Genomic DNA, 22,879 nt, shown 5'->3' with positions numbered 1-22,879 from the left:
GCAGCCACAGAGAAAGTATGGAAAATAAAAATAATGAAGAAAAGAGTGGATTTTGGAATATTTTACCAATATTCCAACATATAGGAAGAATATGAGATGTAGAATATTGTATGGGGTTTATTTTTAGATTTTTATTTTAATTCTTTTTTTCATGTTTTTGGGGATTGAGTAATCATAACAGGGTAAAATGAAGGTTAACACTGAGGCTGTTTGGTTTATATCAACCCTAACTGCAATTTTATTAGACACTTATAAGTTTTTGAACAAAACAGATGTCTCAAAATTCTGATTTGTTATCATATGGATTAGAGGAAGGCTAGATGGCTTCCTCTAACCAGTAGAAATACCCTCCAGCAGCTTTTTGCCTTTAAAAAGGACACAAGAACTTTCAATTTATAGTCATATGAGCCCCCTCCTAAGTTTTTAAGGAAGCTCCTTCAATTTGAAGGGGATGGGAAAAGTTTTGGGCCACTTTTTTGGTCATTTTTGGGGTTGCATTTTGAGGGGTAGCAAAAATGTTTTTTATATTTTCCCTCTGTATTGGGGTCCCCTTACCTTAAGGTTTTATATAAGTTTCAGTCCAATAAAAAAAATAGCCCCTTCTTGAGTATATTAGTCCTCTTGGCCCAAGGACTTGCAACAGTAAGTTTCAAATTTGTCAGAGAAAAAAAAATTATTACTAATTTCTGAGCCCCTAATGCCTGCCTCTTCCTACAGCAAAACACTGATGATCATTTTGACCAAGGAAATAATCCCTGAAGATTTCACACCACTGACCTCAAGGAGTGTAGCTTCAGCATTTTTTTTTTTGGGGGGGGGGCAAGAGGAGTCCACCTCCAGATAGTTAATAAGCACGAGTCATCCTTCAGGGGAAAGCAGTGGTGGTTCTGGTCTCTTCAAGTTGCTTTTCTTACAGTAAGAATCAGATATTATTATATAAATATTACAGTAAGTAACTAGCTTACTGCCAACTGCAAATTCTACTTTCTTTTAACCAAGACAAATTTAAAAACCACAAAATGATTATAAATGTTAGATTATTTATTTCAAATTTACGCCCCTAAAATTTTGTGCCCAAGGTGAGTGCCCCCTCAACCCTTTTCTCAGTGAGTGCCCCCTTTCCAACCCATGTGCAAAGATTTAACTCAAGAATACTCTAGTGGTGGGGAGTGAGGTGGTTTGGCCTGCATATGTTGCTAAATTGTTTAAGTTGAGAAAATACTAACAGGTTTATAAAATAGCAAATTAAAAATATATACTTTTTATTCATAAAAGTTTTATTTTTATTCTCAAAAATTTCACTTTATCCATTTGGGGTAATTTACCCTGGTTCCCTGACTGCTGATTTAAAGCCTCCCTCTTTACACCCTCCCAGGAAGTTTCCGTTTCATTCAAATCTTTCTTTATGACATCCTCTTACCCCAGTCATGGACAACCTACTTTCTGTTTAGCCCTAGACAATTTGCCAAAAGGACAATCTTTGGCAATCTATCATCCTTTATCTGCTGAACATGCACTAGCTGTCTCAACCTTTCTTTAATTATAGCTTTAGAAAGTGGGATTGAACCACACTTTTCATACAGCCTACTGTTTTTAAATATGGTCAGTCATCCAGGTACCCAGAACAATCCATAGGTAATTTCTTTCGAAAACATCTAGCAAATATTCATCTGCTTTTTGGAGAGCCCACGTTTCAGAGCCATACTTGAAAACTGTCATCACTATAGCTTGCAATGCTCTAATCTTGGTTCGGACACTTATCTTCCTATTCTTCCAAACTTATTTTTAACTGTGAAAAAACACCCTGAGCCGTGGCTATTCAACTTTTAACATCTTCAGAGCTCCCACCGTCTTTACTAAAAAAAAAGCTACAAAAGCTGGCCACCTGATCAATCATTTCGTTGCCTAACGTCAGCTTTTCAATTTCACTTATTCATAAAAGATACATCTTATATCTTATCGTTTTTTTATATGCCTAGGATCAATAAGGCTGTCATAAAGTGCCACATGGTGTGCTAAAAGTGCAATTTGGGTGACTTTTTTTGGAATGGTAAGGCTGGGCTGGATATTTGGACGTCATTGAAAGCAAAATTGTGGGCTCATTTATAAACTGTTCTTATTTTTTATTTCATTGCTCTCTATAAATTTGACTATAAGGCAATCATAAAGTGACACATGGCACCCAAAGAGTGCGCTTTGGGTTGTGTTTTCTTTTAAAAATAAATAATAACAAAAAAGGGTGTTTTCTGATGAAAAAACTTGGCACATAAATTTTCCCCCAACTGCTGCAGAAATTCTCTTCTATGAAAAATACCTCTGAAAATTTCCCTTACATTTGAAATAGCGATAGTATTTTTAATTTAATGAATTAAAAAAAAAAACGTGTGAATTACTAATTTATTCGTTGAGCACTGTTTGATTAAGAATATCCAGAAAATCTGAACGATTCTTGGCAACATTGTTGTAGGAACCTTACATTAATTAAAATTTACCAGGGATGTCAATCAGATAGAAAAAATCAACTCCTAGAGTTTTAAAATTACTTCCCTTTTGTATCTTTGTTAAAAAACGAAATATAAAAATTATACAAAAGTTTTTTTTTGTAAATCAGAGTATGGGGGGTGTAAATTTCCAGAAGGGGGAGGGGGCCCTGAATATTTTTTTTTAAATTCCCTTCACCAAGTGAAGCTTGGTCTTCTAGTGCTGCATATTAAAACTGATAACAATAAATAAAGAGTATGGACTGGTACTGCTTATTTGTGAGCATTAAATTTCTAATTTGTTAGAAAAATATGCATGTATTTCTTGGATTCGCTTTATCCTTCTTGCAGCAGACATTTCGTACAGCATGCTGACGCAGAGATAAATGTCACACAAGTAGCACTGGCGTTATGTGGCATGTCAATTCTTTTTTTTTAGAAGATGGTTAAAAGAAATGTCTAGAAAATCAAAAATAGCAAGAACTCAGCATGCTATTGTAAATAGAGGCAGTTCTACATTTATGGGTTAGTGTGCGAATCCAAACAGCAGGGAATAGGACGTTATCAATTCTCACTAGACGTTTCAGTTACATTTAAGAGAATTTGGAGCTATATTGTAGTTTTGATTTAAATATTGGAAGTAAAAAAGGAAAAACAATTAAATCATTCTTGGAACTGATCCCTCCCCCTACTAACTTTTATGACTAAACTGACACCGATTTGAACTATCTAGCTACAGTACAAATATTATTGTAAAAAATACTAAGTCTTATTTTCTTTTATTGATGATTTCTTTTCATCTTTTTCAATCAAAAAATTCTAGTTTTCAATGATTTCTTGTTTTTCAGTGATTCCATTTTGTCCTATTTGCAGATGTAGAGGGTGTATTCATATCCATTTTAGATGGTTTTAAAACAAGAAAATCTTATATTGAATTGATAGATTTTAAGAAGTAAAAGACCCTTACCTGTCAAGGGAAACAATTTGACAAGAGCAAATGTGGTGAAACAGGAAGTATAGTACATTTTCACAATTTTGCCATTAAATATGCTCACCTATTTACTTGATAATAAAGTTTTGAAGGCTGTATATTTGTATAAATATTAATGTGGAACATATTAGGAAGTGTAATGTACCCATTTTATTGCATTTTTTATGTTAAAAATGAGGATTTATTAATAATAATAAAAAATCTGCTCAAAGTAAAGAACAAAGTTGAAAGTTAAAACGAGTAACAGTCCCCCTTGCCCCCCCCTCAACAACGCCACTGCTGATCTCCCAAGATCAAACATGCCCCCCTATTTTCACTAAAAAAAAAAACTATATATGAAGAATTGACAGTTTACATGATTTATGACCCTTATCAGGGCCTATATATATATATATATATATATATATATATATATATATATATATATATATATATATATATATATATATATATATATATATTGCCGTATCCAGGGTAGGTTTTAGGGTTTGAACCTCCCCGAAATGTTATCTGACTGGTAGAAACATAAAAAAATGGATATTCTATGTTGATGCTTTTTGGCCAACACTGTTCACTTTAAATTTTCTTTTTTTATGTTTTTATGTGCAATTATAAGATTATATAATATGTGCAATTAAGAGATTATACATCTCTAAATGAAAGCAGTGACTGGGGTGTCAATGTTAATGTTTACATCCGAGACTTCCATTTAAATGTTTTGATACCTCCCAACTGCCACATTCTACGGCTACCCATAGTGGCCTGATGCTGCATCAAACTAGAACCAAAGTTATATTGAAATCAAGTTGTCTGCAAATCTATTCCTTTGTCATGAATTCCGTTATGTATTTAATTATCTTCGAGACTTAAATTTGGTGGTTTGTATTTTTACCCCTTCTTATGGCCAACCGGTGTGGCCTGATGAGGCATTTAACTAGAACCATAGTTACATTGAAGCCAGGTTGCCAACAAGTTTATTCCCATAGTCACAAAGTTATTTGTTAAGTTAATTAATTATCTCTAAGACTTACATGTGAAGACTTACATGTGAACTTATCCAATGAAATTGCTAAGGACAAATTGAAACAAAGCAAACACTAATTTAAAAAAGGCCCTCTCAAAATAACGGTGATATTTTAATATTCTTGCTTTTGTTTTTGTCTTCTGTGAATGAATGGTTTGACATTTATATGTCTCTGTCTTTTTTGTTGTAACGAGTTTTTAATTAATAAATAATAAATTGCAGATATCTATTTGAAAATGAGTTTCCATCATAATTGATATTTATAGGTGGCTGAAAGGGTCAAAATCAAACACCAATGGTACAGCCCTTCTGTCAGATGATGCTAAGAGGAATACCATCAAGGAGTAGTATCCAGCGGATGGTGCAGTCTCAGACATGCTTAGTGTATGCATAACCCTTAGCTGATGCTCTTCCACCTCACATTACAAATCAGCTTCCTAATGTCTCGCCACCCACTCCTTTGATATTTGGTCATCAGTCACCCTCCCTCTACCCAGTAAGATGTAAGTTCTAAATCTGTTAAATGTAGTTGTACCATATAGGAGATAATTGTTAAAGTGTGTCATCGTCTATAAGTGTCTTTATCCTTTTTGTGTGTTTTTTGTGACTACTAGACTAGGAAACCTCGATGCTTAGTTACATTTTAATTTGGCGAACTTGCTAAAGAGGTAAACAACAAACTGTAGCATATTATTATCCACCTTCTAAATTAATTTAAAATTTGATTCGTTTATTATACTGTGGATTTTGTTAACATTGGATTTTTTTTTTTTATCTATTCATTGAGTAGAAATTGTAGGAAGGGTCATTTATTATTCAAATATGACAATATTAATATTATACTGGCTAGGTTTTTTCTTTTAAACTACGAGTGTTCAAAGATAATTTTTTAACTTCAGGTTGTCTAAATAAAAACTTTATTAGGGGCTTGAGAAAATGTGGCTGACGCTGCGACAAAGAGGGTCATTTTTAGAACAATTATCCTTGTATGAACAACTATCCTTGTATGATAGCCAGTGGCGCCAATTAAACCAATTTAAATGTTGGGTTGAGGGGATAAAATGTATGAAATCTAGGAACAACTACACTTGTATGAACAACCATCTCTGTATGAACAACCATTCTTTTATGATCAACTATCCTTGTATGACAGCCAATGGCACTAATTCAACCAGTTTAATTTCGGGTTGAGAGGACAAAATGTATTAAATCTGGGAGGGGGGCAATTTTTTTCAACAAAATACCAAAAAGGGTGTTTTGTTTTAAATCTGGGAGGGGATTAAAAAATTTGAGGGGTGGGAGATGACCTTCTCATTGAACAGTGGAGAAAGGTCTACCATCCTAGGGGTGTGTATAACATCTTTGCAAATATTCTTTTTTTTTGCTACTACAAGTTATTGAGCCTTGGAAAGCTCAATAATTAGTAACATTTCAATTTAGCAAACTTTCAAAGAATTTGATTTAAGAAACCATGGCATACTGTAACCTGTCTTCTAAAATAACTTGAAATTGGACTATTAATCGTTTATTTACTCTACTGTAGTTTTTCCTTCAATGCTGGATTCCTTTTTTTTTTAATTTTTGTGAATTGTTGAAAATGTTGATTTGCTTTATTCAGTTATGACATATTTGGCTGTTTATGTTTTATTAGACTACAGGGGCTTCTTCGAAATCACCCCCTTTAGACCTGCAGATATATCAATAAATGGCAAAATCGACAAAAAATATAATGAAGTTAGAGAAGGATGTGGATAATTTGTAGCATGTTATTTTCTGTCCATTTTAGAAAATTTGCCGAGTCGTGTCAAAACCATCAGTAATATATTTTGTTTTATATTAAAGGTCTCATACTAATCTAATACTGCTTAAATTCAGTATTTTCTTCCTCTGTTTAAAGAGTATAGAAAATGACAAACTGGTTTTTCACAGAAAAGACATAATTTTCTTGGCAAACATTTTAAATTTGTTAGAAGAGGCTTTAAGAAGAAAGATTGCTTTACAGAAGCTTCATCAATATCCCGAGGCACCACAAAATTGCACAGAAAAGCTTGCCCCAGATTTTCTCCCTCCTTTGGTCTTGGGGATATTTTCATTGAAAGTTCCTTTTTTGGTATTGTCATTGACCCCCCCCCCCGCAAAAGTTAGAAAATTGAAACCCCAACTCCCCTCTTGCCAACATAATCCCTTCCAGAGACGAGACAAAGAGGATGAGTCATCAAGACTTATAGGCGTGAACTGCTTTCACTAAGCAACACGTTTAGAGAAATTTAACCTGAAACTTGCTTGCGGCTGATTTTTGCATAACAAATTTTATGCCTTTTCAGAAATTTTCAGTAAAAAGTATTTTGTAATACTTCTATTAATAGTCATAATATCTGTCCTTTTTTGGCTTCATAATTAAGAACTTGTAAATTGTTTGTTTCTGTTTTATTGACTCAAACTCTTAATCTTATAAAGTTAGCCATAAAACGTGTTTAAAATAAGCATTGAGAAATTGTTTTTTGTTTGAAAGCTTTTAACTTCAGTTTTTATTGTTGAATAAATTACGGCTGATTTTAGTCTGAAATACGCTATATCCAGCTCATATATCAGCAAAAATATTTTGCACAGTTTATCTTTTAATAGTGTTAAATATCTCCTGTGCTTTTTGATTTTAGTATGTATAGTATATAATTTTTTTTTATTATTATTTTTTTTAGTTTGTGGTCCAAGGTATTGTTAGGTATTTGTCACTAGTCCTATGTCAAGGTTTTAGTAGACTAATGAACCTTCTTTTGAAAGAGAAAACAGATAAAACTTTTAGGGATAACTTCTTCAGGAAGATCACTCTAGATCAAAGTGCAACGTCGAATGAAGCTAATTATTTTGTTTTGCTTTCTTTTTTGAAATTTTTGGTTTCCTTTTTTTCTTTATTTTCGTTTTGAACTGTTTAACTTGACCTTTCAGATAATGCAACAAGTGAGCTCATATGCCCCAATGCAGTCTCCAGGGTTTTCGCCACCATCTCATGCCTCTGTTACTTTGAGTGTAGGGACTTCACACCAAAGTCCAATGTCACAAACTACCATTCATCCATCTCAGACTCAACGCTCCCAGCACAAACACATGAGTAGATTTCACACAAATATCTTCCAGTTGTGATTCCAAGTAGTGTTGGCTGACCAGTGCAGGTTATACCAAACAATGTGAAAATGCAAACTACCAAATGTTAGAAGGTAAATGTCAATACAACGGAGGGTCATTTACCTTGGTCACAAACTTTGACAAAAGTGAATGAACCTCATTTTGAACAGGTGCTCCCTTAGCCTGCTTCAGTTGAATGTAGTCCTAAAGAAGTTCAAAATCCTGTTGTGTACAGTGCTAGTGAGCAAATCCATATTTTAAATGACAAAAAAATCCCTGATAAAGGGCCTCAAGAAAAAGACCAAAAAACTAACATCAAAAGGACAAAGGATAAAGTCCAGTTTTGGTTGAAGAAAACATTATATAGAAATTCGGCACAGTAATTGTTGATGGTGATAGAGTTATGAAAATTGTAGAGAATGAAAAATCTACTGTAAAGATTGTAAAAACTGATAATTGGATTAAACTGCCAAAAGGCTCTAAGAATATTGGAATGATGAAGCCATCAATGAAGTTCAGCAAACTATCGCCTAAGGTAATTTTTTTGGGTTTTATGAGTAGTTTTTAAACTACTTTTACTACTCTTTTATTAAACCTTTTATTTTAATTTATTATAATATTATTTATTCATATATATATATATAGATATATATATATATATATATGTATATATATATATATATATATATATATATATATATATATATATATATATATATATATATATATATATATATATATATATATATATATATATATATATATATATATATATATATATATATATATATATATATATATATATATATATATATGTATAATACTATAAATATTATTTATATTACTTTCGATAATATTTTATTATCTTACCTATTACTTTATTTATTTAATTCCACCAAAAACAGTAAGTACACAGTGCTTAATCACTGCTTAACACTTACACAGTATAGTAAACTATAGGTCTAATAGTAAACAAACAAGGTCAAGGTAATTAGGTTTGTGTTGGTTAACCTGTAATACTTTAAAATTTGCTAAGAAAAAGACAGATTTATAAGTTTATAATTTATTATTTATAAGTTTATTATTTATAAGAAGCACTACTACTATTTATGTATCTTTTGGGTTGATTCGATGTTTGTTAGTTCAGTTCTCCATGACTTCCATTTTTAGTTTTTTTAATTTGTCAATTTTGTATTGTCATTTTTTCAGTATTTTTTAAGCCTACATTGCTCACTAAAGATGTATTAGCAAAGATTTTGTGTAGATGTCAGCACATTTTTTCTTACTGCAAGTTTATCTTTTTATTCTTTGTCATTAGTACAGCCAGCATCGTCTTTGAAACCAGGCGTTTGGACAGTCTCAACCCCAATCCCATATATCCCAAGATCTTTGAGGTTTCCTGTGTCTTATTTCCCTCGTTGTTTTCCGATGAGTTTTTTCTTCAGTTTACGTTTACCCTTCCCCCTCTTGAAATGAAAACAGTGCATAACTAATCCATATTTTTTAGCTGTATAATTTCTAGCACTCTTTCAAGTCTCCTGTCCCTCCCACACTCCCAATAGAGGTGTGGTGAATATCTAGCCAAATACTAGACCATTGTAAACCTTTTACTTGTATTTAAATTTGTAAAAACAACAGTTGCCACAATTTTTTTTGGGTGTTTTTTCCGATTGATCTTGAGAAAATATATTAAATAGGTGGTTTTCTTTCCATTTATGCAAAGTAAAGAAAATTTCCCCAAAATCGAGATTGAAAAGCTTTAGTACCCTTTTTAAGTGTCCAAAAAGATTGAAAGATAAGTAGTCCCCCTCACACATCCCTCTTTTCCTTGAAGGCGTCCAATAAAAATTTTGGTATAACTTTTAGACTCAATATAGTTAAAAGGTCCTTTAACTATGCCTCTGGAGATAGTATTCACCCCTATAGTCCCTCAGGAAAGGGCTGTAAGATATGTAATTTTCCCATTGTTCATATAGGCTATACTATTTGCTATTGGGAAATATACATGATTTTTTTTTGGGTGGGAGGGGTGTTTTTCATGGGGGAAAACGATCCCAGGGGAATGAAAGGGGATTTCTTGGCAAGATTTGAGTAAGGGTCAGAAATTAAAAAAAAGTTTTTGACTTAAAAGTAAGGAGCAGTATTAAAAATTAAAACAAGCAGAAATTATTCTATATACGAGGGGGACTGCTCCCTTGCTCAATCTTTCTTTTTTGTCACAATGCTTTTAGGAGATTGATCGAACAGAAGGGCTGTTGAATTTTTAATAGGCGTATTTCTAGAGAAAATTAACATTTTAACATAAAGACTGAAGGTTGTGGAAGGGGCAGACTCACTCATATTATGGTAGTTTTAGCAAGCTCCCAAGTCCCCCTGGCTTACTTTGAAGCGAGTATTATCTGCTCAGACGACAGGGGTTTCATGAAGGGGCCACCTTCACTCATTGTCGCCCGGTTTTGCTAAAATTACCATTTTCTGTGCCAAAAAAGAAGTGGGAAGATGTTCTTTTTCTCTCTCTTCATATGTATCCAAATTCGAGGCAAAAAGATCATCTTCAAGAAAAACAAGCAAAATATAAAACTAACTTACGAAAAATTTAAAACTAGCCTAAGGAAAAAGTAATTTTGATGTATAGAAAACGAGAATTTTCCAAACTGCAATCCTGTAAAAAGCATATCAGCATCTAAAGCAGAAAATTGTTATAAAACCTATGGCCTCCTCCAGAAAGATTTTGGAGCCTCATATTTCCTAGTTCTCTGGTAGCTGTCTTCTCTCCTATTTCTTGAAGACCGTAAGCTATCCCTGTTGGGAAATCCATCTTTTCTGCGCCTTTTCTTTCGATCTTCCTCTTCCTTTTCTGCCATATCCAACCTTCGTTTGCGATACCTTCCTTGGAATGGAGAATGTGTCCTTTGTTTGTATTGTTTCTTGTGATATTGGTCACTCCCTTCCACTGTAGAAATTGATGAGCCTGCTTTGAGTAAATTTCTCTCTATTTCATCCAAGATTCTTCGCCTCATTTCTTCCAAATTATTTTCGTCTATTCCATTTTCCACTGTTTCTAAATTTGCTGCATTACTCTCATAAGAATTGCTAAAGTCGTGGTAATGGCCTTTACAAATCGCACAGTCACAATAAAAAGATATTTCTAATTCAAAACTTTGATCCATGTTAATATCTATTATGTTGTTGCTTGATGTAAGTAAGTTTCACAACTGGAAAGTTTTAACGAATTCATTTCCTTATATTAATGAACGACATAGCTCTTAGATATTTGCACCAATCAATGCAAAGAGAATTGCTGACGTATGATCTTCGGAAACATTACGTTTAACGGTTGTAACAGCCCAATTCAGCTGTTTCTTGGATGTAACAGCCTTGCATAAAAGGCCCAGTAACAGCGCTATTTTAGTTATGGTTGTAATTAAAATCTTTTTTTCCAAAATCTTACAGTCGTAAAAAACCTAGTATGCATTTTACGTTTGAAGCAATGCATAGCAAATAGTATGATTCAAATCATTAGAAATACATTCAGCCATTGAAATGTATGGCTGAAACCAAAAATCAATGCGCTTAAAACTGGCAATTAGGCTCAAATAAATATCAGTGGAACATTCTTTTTGTGAATAGAACTTATTTACCTTTTTTGGGTGCTTATTTTTATCTTTTTAATTTTTTTCTAGAATAAAATGTACCAGCATATCAATATTTGTAATTATTAATTCGAATTACATTCTTGAAATTGGGTTAGGTTTTGAAATCCAGGTTAGGTTTTGGGGTTTGAACCCCTCCCCTCCCCCGAAATGTTTTCTGACTCGTAAAAACATAACAAAAATGGATATAAGCACATTTTTGTCGTTATTAGTTGTTTTTTTGTTTGTGTGAACCCCCCACCCACCCTCGGAAAAATTCATGTTTTTATTTAATGTTTTAACACAGTAGCTTAAAACATTTTCTTGGAAAAACTACTCCGATTAGCCCAAAGCTATTCTGAGTTACTTATTAGAAGGGGCTTCCGAATATTTAATATTATATTCTGAATATTTAAAAATATTCTAATTGGCTAATGTACATCATTCTCAACTCCGAAAACAATCAGGTTAGATTATACAACGAGTACTTGAAGCATGAAATCAAATAAGTACTTCTCTTTTTTTTACTCTGCTTTATTGTCTGAGAATATGCAATTTTCATTGTTTAATGCCTGGCGTCATTTGTTCATAATAAGTTAAGGAATCAACTCTTTTATTGTGGCGCATAGCAACAAGTTGATTTCAATCATATCTTTGTTTATGTACTGTTGTTTTGATGTGCTGTTTTCTTCACAGATAGTTCTGTTTTGAATGGAAACAGTGACGAAGCAATTTACCTTTTTGGAAATGTTCCCAACGGTTAAAATCTTTGAACTATTGCCAAGTACTAAGACATGTTTTCGTAGTAAACATTTTTTTTTTTTGCTATTTGTCAATGGGTTAATAATGTCTTTCTGTTAGAATTTTTCATATGACACGTTGTTTTGTGCTTTAAAGCTGGGATTGGTCGAGATTTGTTTTTATTGTAATCATTTTTAGAAATTTTTTCTTTTCTTAAAATAAAAAGCAATGTATGAGACAAGGATTTAACTTAAATCACTTGAAGCTAATTCTACTTGCTCTATGGGGATAGGGTCAATGGACTTGGAACTAATGGGCCAGAATATTTGGAGAGGCCGCATCTCCTTTCTTGGCGGGCACTAGCCCCCGTCCTACGCCCACTTTTTCCCATAGTAGTCTGATCAAAGTTTTGAGGTAGCCATTTTATTCAAGATCGAGTTTTTTTTTATTTCATACCATATCGTTTGTTTATTAATGTCACAACAATATCCATAGGATAACAAATGCCTAGCCAAAATGATATTAATAATGAACTGTAGATGTCAGACAAAATTAAAACAGACTAGGGACGTTGTTAATAACAGCACTTTACATATAAGAGTAATACAACCCCCATAGAAGAGGTTATTTTGCACAAAAGATTTAATTTGTCTAGCAAAATGTCCAAAATGGAATGTAAACGACCAGTAAACAACACAATGCTATCAATCACAAGAAATACTCCATATTGTGTTTCGATACTTCAAACCTTGAAACTAATGAGTTTTGAATATATATTATTCTTATTTATAATAGATGTGCTATTCTATATATAAGTGATAGCTCTTGCTCTAGTATTCCTCCCAATTGCTTATTCCTTTGCGTACGCTATAAGATTATGGGATACCCCAAAATAATTTTTATTTTTTCGGGGTTTTATTAGTCAAGTAAACTTATTCTGTGTGTATTTTACGTGGTATGTAATAGCTAAAAAAATGGGGCTCAGAAAATGAGATTTAAAGTTAGCTGCTCATCAAATAAGAATCTGAAATTGCAAATTATTGACCTTTCCCTCTATGCATAACCTGTTCAAAATTACAAGTTTAAATGTTATCATCGGATCCAGTTTTTTCTAAAAAAAAATTGTCCCTATTTGTAGAGGATAATTATTTGGCAATATGCATAAATTGCAAAAAACACTGCTGGTCAAATGCTGGGTGAAAACACGGTATTTCAGACATATGGTCTAAATTCTAAAAGTTATAATTTTGGAAATGTGAATACATCAAAAGATAAGAATCCAAATCGTTTGGTTGTGTATAGAAGAATAATAGTGTATAAAGTGTATGTAATAATAATGTGTATAAAGAATAAATAATAGAAGAAAAAGTACGGTAATTGAGCTTTTTATATAACAAAAGAAAAATTATCGCGACTTACCCTCGCGAACCGGTCCGGCAATATAAGAAATATCTCTTATAATTACTCTCAGAAAAAATCTAAAATCAGTGCCATCATTAGACAAGGCTTAACTGTTGTTCTTGCAACAGTCGCCATCTAATGAAATAAACTTTTGACTGCTCATCTCAAGCTGCCCGTTTTTACTGCGAGGGTAAGTCACGTTTGAGCACGTAATGTTTTCACCCACAGCACAGATTATCGAGCAGAATCGAGTCCCAACCTGTCCAGCTCTGTCACGTCCCTCGACGACCTAGAATGTGCAACGAGACTGTCAGTAAGACCAGCGGTTTCCATGTGAGAGATTGATTACCACAGGGTGAAAAAATGTGACTTACAATCGAAGTGTCGAGTGTAAGTAACGTTTTGTCACGAGTCACAAGTCACGAGTGAAGAGAAAGTACAATTTACTTATGTTCTATGTTAGAGAAAGGCCTGGCTAAAGAAATGCTCTGCTAGAGAAGTTCTTATGTGCCTCAAAGAACACCTCAAAACAATTTCCCTTCATCTCTATAACACGCATCGCCAACACTATGAGCTGAGGAAAGTAAAAGAAAGTGAGGAAACTATTTGTATCCAACCCTATATATAAAATAAGATTTTGTTTAGCAATGGCTATGGAATTTGTATTTTGCATCACATAAAGCTGTAAATATTCAAGCCAACCATTAAAAATATAATATATGGAATGAAACAGCATGAACATTAAATTATATATATATATATATATATATATATATATATATATATATATATATATATATATATATATATATATATATATATATATATATATATAATATATGTATAATTCCTCTATTTTTTCCTAACTTTCTTTCCTCTCCTGAAAAACCAGAGTATACCAGAGTATACCAGAGTATATATAAATGAGATTATTTTATTGAAAATCTGTCGAATGGTCACATCCACAAATTTTTGCCTCTTAGATTTATTGTCATATTGAGTTTTTAGCAATGTATCATTTCGTGTTTTCAATACTGGCTCAGTTCTTAATTTTACTTTACTTTCAATTCCTTAATTTTTCCAATACTGTCTCAACTTCCAGCAGTTACAACTCAGTCCAGAGAGAAGACCATTCTCTTTAATCGATGGATTGGGGAAGGGTCTCAGAAACACTTGACAAGCTCTGAAGATGAATTGGTGAATCAACAGCTGATTCAAACTCTGCCTTTGACCTCTTCCGATGCTATTCAACTAAACGATGGGACTGAGGGAGCTGTACATGAACCTGGAAGACCTGAGCTTTTGAAAACTCCTTTGAAAAGTTTTTCAACTATTTTTTGCTGGTCCGAATCAAAGTTATTATACATTTCTAATTCTTCTCTACTTATTCTTCTTATTTTAATTCTTCATTCTCATGTCTCGTTCCATATTTCTCACTCTTCTTATCCTCTATTTTCTTGTCTCATTCTTCATATCTCTCATTTTTATGTGCAATCTTTACTTATTATATGTTAGTCTTAGTCTGATAAAAAAAAATATCAAAGAACGCTACAGGGCTTAACATTTAATGGAAATTTTTTTATCAGGGAAACCCGTTTATTGTGTTGCGAGAGCAACACTCTGGTTTTGTCCCGTTTTTTTTTTTTTTTTTTTTTTTTTTTTTTTTTTTTTTTTTTTTTTTTTTTTTTTTTTTTTTGCCGCCGATCTCAGTCTATCCGTGGAAACTGGAAACGGTCTAACCTGTGCGGTTTTTACGGAAAGTGTGGACCTCAGGCCGGATTGATGAATATGACATTACATTTTGGAAAGCTCTGCAGAACTATTGGCTGGGGCCAAAAAAGATGGTTTTTGCTTGTTAATTCGACTTCTCCCTAGGTATTTTCAATTTTGGCTTTAAGTGGGGGGGGGGGGCACTTACATCGACCATACAAATTTAAGGACCAGAAAACTTCAAATAAATAACCTAATGGGGTCGTAACTATACGCGTAACAGTAACGCTGAAGAAGAGAGGGTGGGGGTGGCCTCGCAATACATCTGCTTTGCTAGTCCATTACTTCCCTTCACATTTATTTTGGTGAAGAGGGCTTCAGCCTAAGCCTACAACTCCACACAAGGACACATTCTTAAATTCACAACTCACAATTCATACAGCAAAATGTTCTTTCAGACTTCGGCAACCCCTTCAAATAAGTAAACTAGAATAATTTCGGGCTAATCAGAATAGTTTTCCGAAGACAATATTTTAGACTACCTACAACTAAATCATTAAATAAAAACAGGCACTGAAAAATAAAACCTAAAAGAACTAAATACAGCTCGTAAAAAGAATGTTTCACTGGCACTAATTTGCAGCAATAAGTAATCGCTGCAAATTACATTTTAATTTCCTAAGTTAAAAAAGAAGAGATTCGAAAAGTGAAACCTTAACAATTAGAAATTATTCTTGCCAAACTTTGAACAAGAGAAATTATCACAAATGAGATTTGAGCTACTATCCCCTGTAACCCCCAAAGCTACAGGCCTTGCCTTGATTATACTATTGCTGAAAACAATATATATTTTCAACAAATGTCTTGTCATAACCATTAAAAAGGTTTTAAGATTTTAAGCATTAAACAGACCCCCCTTGATATCTTTTTTTCTCCTTTGAATGTTTTTATGTTGATTTTTCAGGGAAGGTCATTGATCTTCAACAGTGACCATTTTCAGTGTTTTATGTAAAGCTTACAGCATGATTAGCCATATATGTTCAAGAGTCCATATTTGGTTTTCAAAGTATGTCTGTCTGATTTTGAAAGCGTACCAACATAATATTCCACTAGCTTTGGCTTGCCCTAAAAATATCAGTTAGCGTAGATTGTATTACAAGAGAATCATTTTAATCTTTAAAAAAAAATCCAGAGCAGAAAGATCCAAATGAGATATGGAAAGGCGTTTTTTGTCAAACATCGCCAAATATTAATCCCACAACCTTGAAACCTTATCAATGTCCATGGAATAACCGACAGCAGGCCAACACGTTATTAATAAATAAAAATTGTAGATGTCAGACAAAACTAAGATGGAATATGGGCGTAATTTTTAACAGCACTTTACGTACAAGGCAAAACAGCTCCCATTGAAGAGGATATGTTGTACAAATGATTTAAGCTGTCTTGCAAAATATCCAAAACGGTAAGCTACAAATAAACGACACGATGCTATCAACGGCAAGAAAGACACCACTTTGTTATTCTGTGCTTCAAATCTTGAAAAAGTTATCTTTGTTTGAAAATAGATGGCGCTCTTAAATTTACTGTTTGTCCATGGTTTAACTTGTGTTAAAAGTAAAACATGTTGGCTTTAAAATGAAAACTAAATGAAACAAATTTATCTTTCACCACAACTGATAATTTTGAATAATTATATTATTTTATGAATAGGTGCGAATAGTGGTTCTTTGTATGAATTGTTTTTTGTTTTTTTTTTATTAATTAATTCTCTTTAATTTTCAGTTCTCTGTTGAAAAACACTAAAAAATATTAAACATCCCCGTTCAGGGAACGTTGATGGGGCTATTAAAATAAATAAAAATACACTAATTAGCCCTACTAGATTAAAATAGAAAATTTTTATTTTTAAGCCAAAGACATGAAAACTTTAGAAATATTCACTATATTAACCAATAATAAACTTTGGCAATCAAAAAATTAACAGATAATAATGTAGTAAAAAGAAGAAGTTTTTAAAAGCAAAGAGCCATATTAAACTTAAAATCAGCTTAAGTAAAGTCCAATAGTAATTTAAACTTGAAATGACCAGAAATTAAAACAAATAATTATATCAAACATAAATATTATAGATACTGATATAGATGAATTAGCAAATCTTAAAAAGAGTAAAAGCTAAATTGGATATTGAAGTCAAACTTAGAATGAGCAAATTTAATTCAAGCTGGAGTTAGCTACCCTTCCCCCTCCTCTAAATGCAAATGTTCTAAAGCCTGTTACTTCATTCGTGCGTTTTGAAAACAAATTATATTATATACATTTCTTATGATTATAATTATAATTTTGGAAAAAAATGAAACGAAAAAAGCAAAAAAATCTTGAATTGCTGAGTTTTGTGGGATTAACATTCTTATATATTAAATATTCAGTTTATTTTCATTAGTTCTTTTCATTCATCATGATTATTCTAGTGATTTTCGTTTATTATTCGTCGATGTTTTGAAAAACATCGACTGAAAAAGTTTTCAGCAAAATGCAAGTGACCGAATAGACTTTAAAACTTTTACTGTTAGAGGAGGGGAAAGAGACAATATCAAAAATGCTGCTTGGAGTAATTTTATGTGTTTATTTATATACAATCCTATATATCAAACAAGATTTTGTTTAGTAATGGCTATGGAATTTGTATTTTGCGTCACATAAAGCTGTATATGTTCAAGTCAACCATTAAAAAGATTATATATGAAATGAAACAACATCAAATAGTAATCATCAAATCGGAATTTCTTGCCATTTCTTTTATTTGCCCTCTTAAATGTTTTCGTGGGTGTGTACCCTTCTCCCCCGAATGTGTATTTCCCAAAAATTGCAAGATTGTTGGAATTCTTTTCTGAATTTTCTGTACATATTGAATTGATTTTTTTTTTCGAATTTTGAATAAACACGGCTGATTTTTGCATAAGAAATTTCATGACTTTTTAGCAACTTTCAGTTAAAAGTATTTTGTAATACTTCTATTAATAGTCATAATATCTGCCCTTTATTGGCTTCATAATTAAGAACTTATGAATTGTTTGCCTCTGTTTTATTGACTCAAACTCTTAATCTTAAAAAGTTAGCCATAAAACGGTTTTAAAATAAGCATTGACAAATTGTTTTTGTTTGAAAGCCTTTAACTTCAGTTTTTATTGTTGAATAAATACGGCTGATTTTAGTCTGAAATACGCTATATCCAGCTCATATATCAGCAAAAATATTTTGCACAGTTTATCTTTTAATAGTGTTAAATATCTCCTGTGCTTTTTATGGCACTTGGTATTGTCAGTCTGTCTGTCGGTCCCGGTTTTGCTACTTTAGGCACTTCCAGGTAAGCTAGGACGATGAAATTTGGCAAGCGTATCAGGGACCTGACCAGATTAAATCAGAAATAGTCGTTTCCCAGATTTGACCATCTGGGGGGGGGGGGGTGCGGTTAATTTGGAAAAAATAGAAAAAATGAAGTATTTTTAACTTATGAGCGGGTGATGGGATCTTAGTGAAATTCGATGTTTGGAATGATATTGTGTCTCAGAGCTCTTTTTTTAAATCCCGACCGGATCTGATGACATTGGGGGGAGTTGGAGGGGGAAATCTTGGGAAAACACTGGGATTGGAGGAATCGGGATGAAGCTTGGTGGATAGAATAAACAAATGTCCTTTATACGTGATTGAAAAAGTCGTACTGGATTCGCTCTCTTTGGAGGAGTTGGGGGGAGGGGTTCAGTGATTTGGCGAGTTTGGTGCTTCTGGACGTGCTAGGACGATGAAAATTGGTAGGCGTGTCAGGGGGCTGCAAAATTTGACTTGATAGAGTCGTTTTCCCAGATTCGACTATTTAGGGGGCTAAAGGGAGAGGAAAAATTAGAAAAAATTAGGTATTTATAACTTACGAGTGGGTGATCGGATCTTAATCAATTTTGATATTTAGAAGGACATCGTGACTCAGAACTTTTGTTTTAAATCCTGACCGGCATTAAGCCTCTTATTCCTTTTTAAATTTATCTATTGATTCATAGAATTTTGTTAGATCTCATACCTTATGATCTCTTGGCTCATAGCTCTTCTTGCCTCGTCACAAGTGCCATATGAGCTCTTAGCTCTTGTTGATTTTTTGTATGTATAGTATAAAAAATTTTTTTTATTGTTATTTTTTTTTAGTTTGTGGTCCAAGGTATTGTTAAATATTTGTCACTAGTCCTTTAGTAGACTAATGAACCTTCTTTCGAAAGAGCAAACAGAAAAAAATTTTTTAGGGATAACTTCTTCAGGAAGATCATTCTAGATCAAAGTGTAACGTCAAATGAAACTAATTGTTTGTTCTGTTTTTTTGAAATTTTGTTTTCTTTTTTTCTTTATTTTTGTTTTGATCTGTTTAACTTGACCTTTCAGATAATGCAACAAGTGAGCTCTTATGCCCCAATGCAGTCTCCAGGGTCTTCGTCACTATCTCATGCCTCTGTTACTTTGAGTGTAGGGACTTCACACCAAAGTCCAATGTCACAAACTACCATTCATCCATCTCAGACTCAACGCTCCCAGCACAAACACATGAGTAGATTTCACACAAATATCTTCCAGTTGTGATTCCAAGTAGTGTTGGCTGACCAGTGCAGGTTATACCAAACAATGTGAAAATGCAGACTACCAAATGTTAGAAGGTAAATGTCAAAAAAAAGGACGGTCATTTACCTTGGTCACAAACTTTGACAACAGTGAATGAACCTCATTTTGAACAGGCGCTCCCTTAGCCTCCATCAGTTGAATGTAGTCCTAAAGAAGTTCAAAATCCTGTTTTGTACAGTGCTAGTGAGCAAATCCATATTTTAAATGACAAAAAAATCCCTTATAAAGGGCCTCATGAAAAAGACCAAAAAACTAGCATCAAAAGGACAAAGGATAAAGTCCAATTTTGTTGAAGAAAACATTATATAGAAATTCGGCACAGTAATTGTTGATGGTGATAGAGTTGTGAAAATTGTAGAGAATGAAAAATCTAGTGTAAAGAGTGTAAAAACTGATAATTGGATTAAAATGCCAAAAGGCTCTAAGAATATTGGAATGATGAAGTCATCAATGAAGCTCAGCAAAATATCGCCTGAGGTAATTTTTTGGGGTTTTATGAGTAGTTTTTACTTTTTTATTTATCTTTAATTATTTTACACTCTTTTATTAAACCTTTTATTTTAATTTATTATAATATTATTTATTCATATCGTATATATATATATATATATATATATATATATATATATATATATATATATATATATATATATATATATATTATATATATATAATACTATAAATATTATTTATGTTACTTTCGATAATATTTTATTATCATTCCTATTACTTTATTTATTTAATTCTGCCAAAAAAAGTAAGTATACAGTGCTTAATCATTGCTTAACACTTACACAGTATAGTAAACTATAGGTCTAATAGTAAACAAACAAGGTCAAGGTAATTAGGTTTGTCTTGGTTAACCTGTAATACTTTGAAATTTGCTTTTATCAGGATATATCTAGACCTGTTATTCTCCCCTAATTGTTCTTTGAATCTGGTTAATCGAAAGACCCTTCCTCCCAAAAACAATACTGAAGTTTTGAGACAAATTTATTTTTGAGATTCACTTTCCAAGATGGGGGGGGGGGGAGATTCTTGCAAATTTCCTTGTATTTTTCTGAAAACTTCTGAAAACTGCCTCTGTCGCAGATACACTTCCCCATCCCGCTGTTCAGTCCTCAAGATGGATCTGTGTTAGACATATAAATTGACGGGGAGGGGGAGAGCGGTAAGGACAGTCGAAAAAACAACAAAATTAACCCCTAGATTTGGAGAAACATATTTACTCCCCTCTCCCTAAAGTTTTGTGAATGGACACTCCTAGTATGCGTTGACTTAGATAAGATTTATATCTTAGAAAATGACTTATCCTAAGTCAAAATAAGCCAATTCACAATTCAGAAACAAAACAAAGACAACAAAAAAGAGAAATATGGTAATATTGATCAAGAAAAAGACAGATTGATAAGTTGACATGTTACAAACATTGGAAACATAAAAAAAACTCGCAGAATTTAAAAAGAAATTAAACTAGTGAACAAAAAGGGGGTTGATGAGGTAAATGGAATGAATAACAAGGAAGAGGGTTTTTTGGTAATGTAAGAGGCAAAAGAATATAAGGAATTTAGTCAGAAATAGATTTTACATACATATCTAGTTAAAGTCTATTAAACATAACTATGGATCTATGCAGTTAAATGGAGAGAGAGACTCTATCCTAATATTTTGTCTTTCAAAAGACTGTGTTGTAGCCTATTTAATCCTGCCGGCATTTTGTGGGCATATAAGTAAAAAAAATGACTTTATTCTTTAATGGACTTTATCAGAGACGCAGTGATTATAACCAAGGACTTAGTGTTGTAACACAATTGTTGAAACAATTCAACAAGAGTATAACTGGATTTAATGTTGAGAATAATTATAATTAATAATTATTAGTTATTTAATGACTTAATTAATTGTTTTAGTTCTAATTCTAATTACAGTGTCTCAATTCTCATTGATAAGAAGGATGTGTATACCATTGTTTTATCATATTAGGATTTCTCTGGAATCAGCCGAGATGTTTTTCCCCTCTTCCGATAGGGGGCGCAGGATAAATCATCAGTTTTGGATTACCCCCTCTTTGTTTTTTGTTAACCTTTTCAATTTCTGTACATTATTGTATATATTTGGGTGGTGAGGTTAGCATAAAACCTAAGGGGAGATGAACCATTTGCCTCCTTTTTGTCCTTTTATTAACCTTTCTAATTTCCTTGTAAATTCATCTATTTTTTCGTTTGACGAATCCAAGTATAAACTAATTGCATTGAAAATAATAAATTAGAATACAAGAGGAGGCAGGTTCAATTCAACCCGATACCTCAATTGCAATATAATTTTTGATTTCAATAATAGGCTATTTATATTTTTCATAATTTTTAAAAAATTATGAGAAAGGAGCAACTTTAAAGCTCCTTTAAAGAAAGGAGCAACATTAAAACTGAAAACGAACGGAAATTATTCCACATATGAAGGGGTCCTCAATACCTTGATCTATACGCTAAAGTCTTCAGCACTGAATAACTTGTTGTTGTTTTTCTAATCGCTAAATTGGCTCAAGTAAATTAGATACATATGCTAGTAAACGAAAAGTTGAAAGTCTGACAAGACAAATAGAAAAAATTTTGGTAATCTTAACTTCTATTATTGACAAAACAAGAAGGATTACTGCTATTTATGTATCTTTTGGGTTGATTCGATGTTTGTTAGTTTTGTTCTCCATGACTTCCATTGATAGCTTTTTTGATTCGTCAATTTTGTATTGTCATTTTTCAGTATTTTTGAAGCCTACATTGTTCACTAAAGATGGATTAGCCAAGGTTTTGTGTAGGTGTCAGCACTTTTTTTTCTTACTGCAAGTTTATCTTTTTATTCTTTGTCATCAGTACAGCCAGCATCGTCTTTGAAACCAGGCGTTTGGACAGTCTCAACCCCCAATCCCCAATATCCCGAGATCTTTGAGGTTTCCTGTGTCTTATTTCCCTCGTTGTTTTCTGATGAGTTTTTTCTTCAGTTTACGTTTACCCCTCCCCCCTCTTGAAATAATCTGCCCATTGTTCATATAGGCTATACTATTTGTTATTGGGAAATATACATTTTTTTTGGGGGGGTGGGGTGTTTTTCATAGGGG

At 32.7% G+C, this 22,879-nt stretch overlaps 1 long non-coding RNA gene across 22 annotated transcripts in view; it reads left to right on the top strand.

Moving 5' to 3' along the window:
* Positions 1-22,879, top strand: part of LOC136027194 (uncharacterized) — a 146,531-nt gene that overhangs the window by 4,629 nt on the left and 119,023 nt on the right. For 19 of the 22 annotated variants that reach the window (XR_010617536.1, XR_010617533.1, XR_010617528.1 and 16 more), the window contains exons 2-5: positions 4,762-4,998; positions 7,442-8,153; positions 14,495-14,735; positions 19,531-20,241. This is a non-coding gene — a long non-coding RNA (uncharacterized LOC136027194). The remainder of the gene's footprint in view (positions 1-4,761; positions 4,999-7,441; positions 8,154-14,494; positions 14,736-19,530; positions 20,242-22,879) is intronic. The other 3 variants (XR_010617519.1, XR_010617518.1, XR_010617525.1) reach the window with 3 other exon arrangements.

The sequence above is a fragment of the Artemia franciscana genome, chromosome 5, assembly GCF_032884065.1.
Source record: "Artemia franciscana chromosome 5, ASM3288406v1, whole genome shotgun sequence".
Classification (NCBI taxonomy): Eukaryota; Metazoa; Arthropoda; class Branchiopoda; order Anostraca; family Artemiidae; genus Artemia; species Artemia franciscana.
Note: the sequence above shows the minus strand (reverse complement) of the source record. Positions and strands in the feature narration are given on the sequence as shown.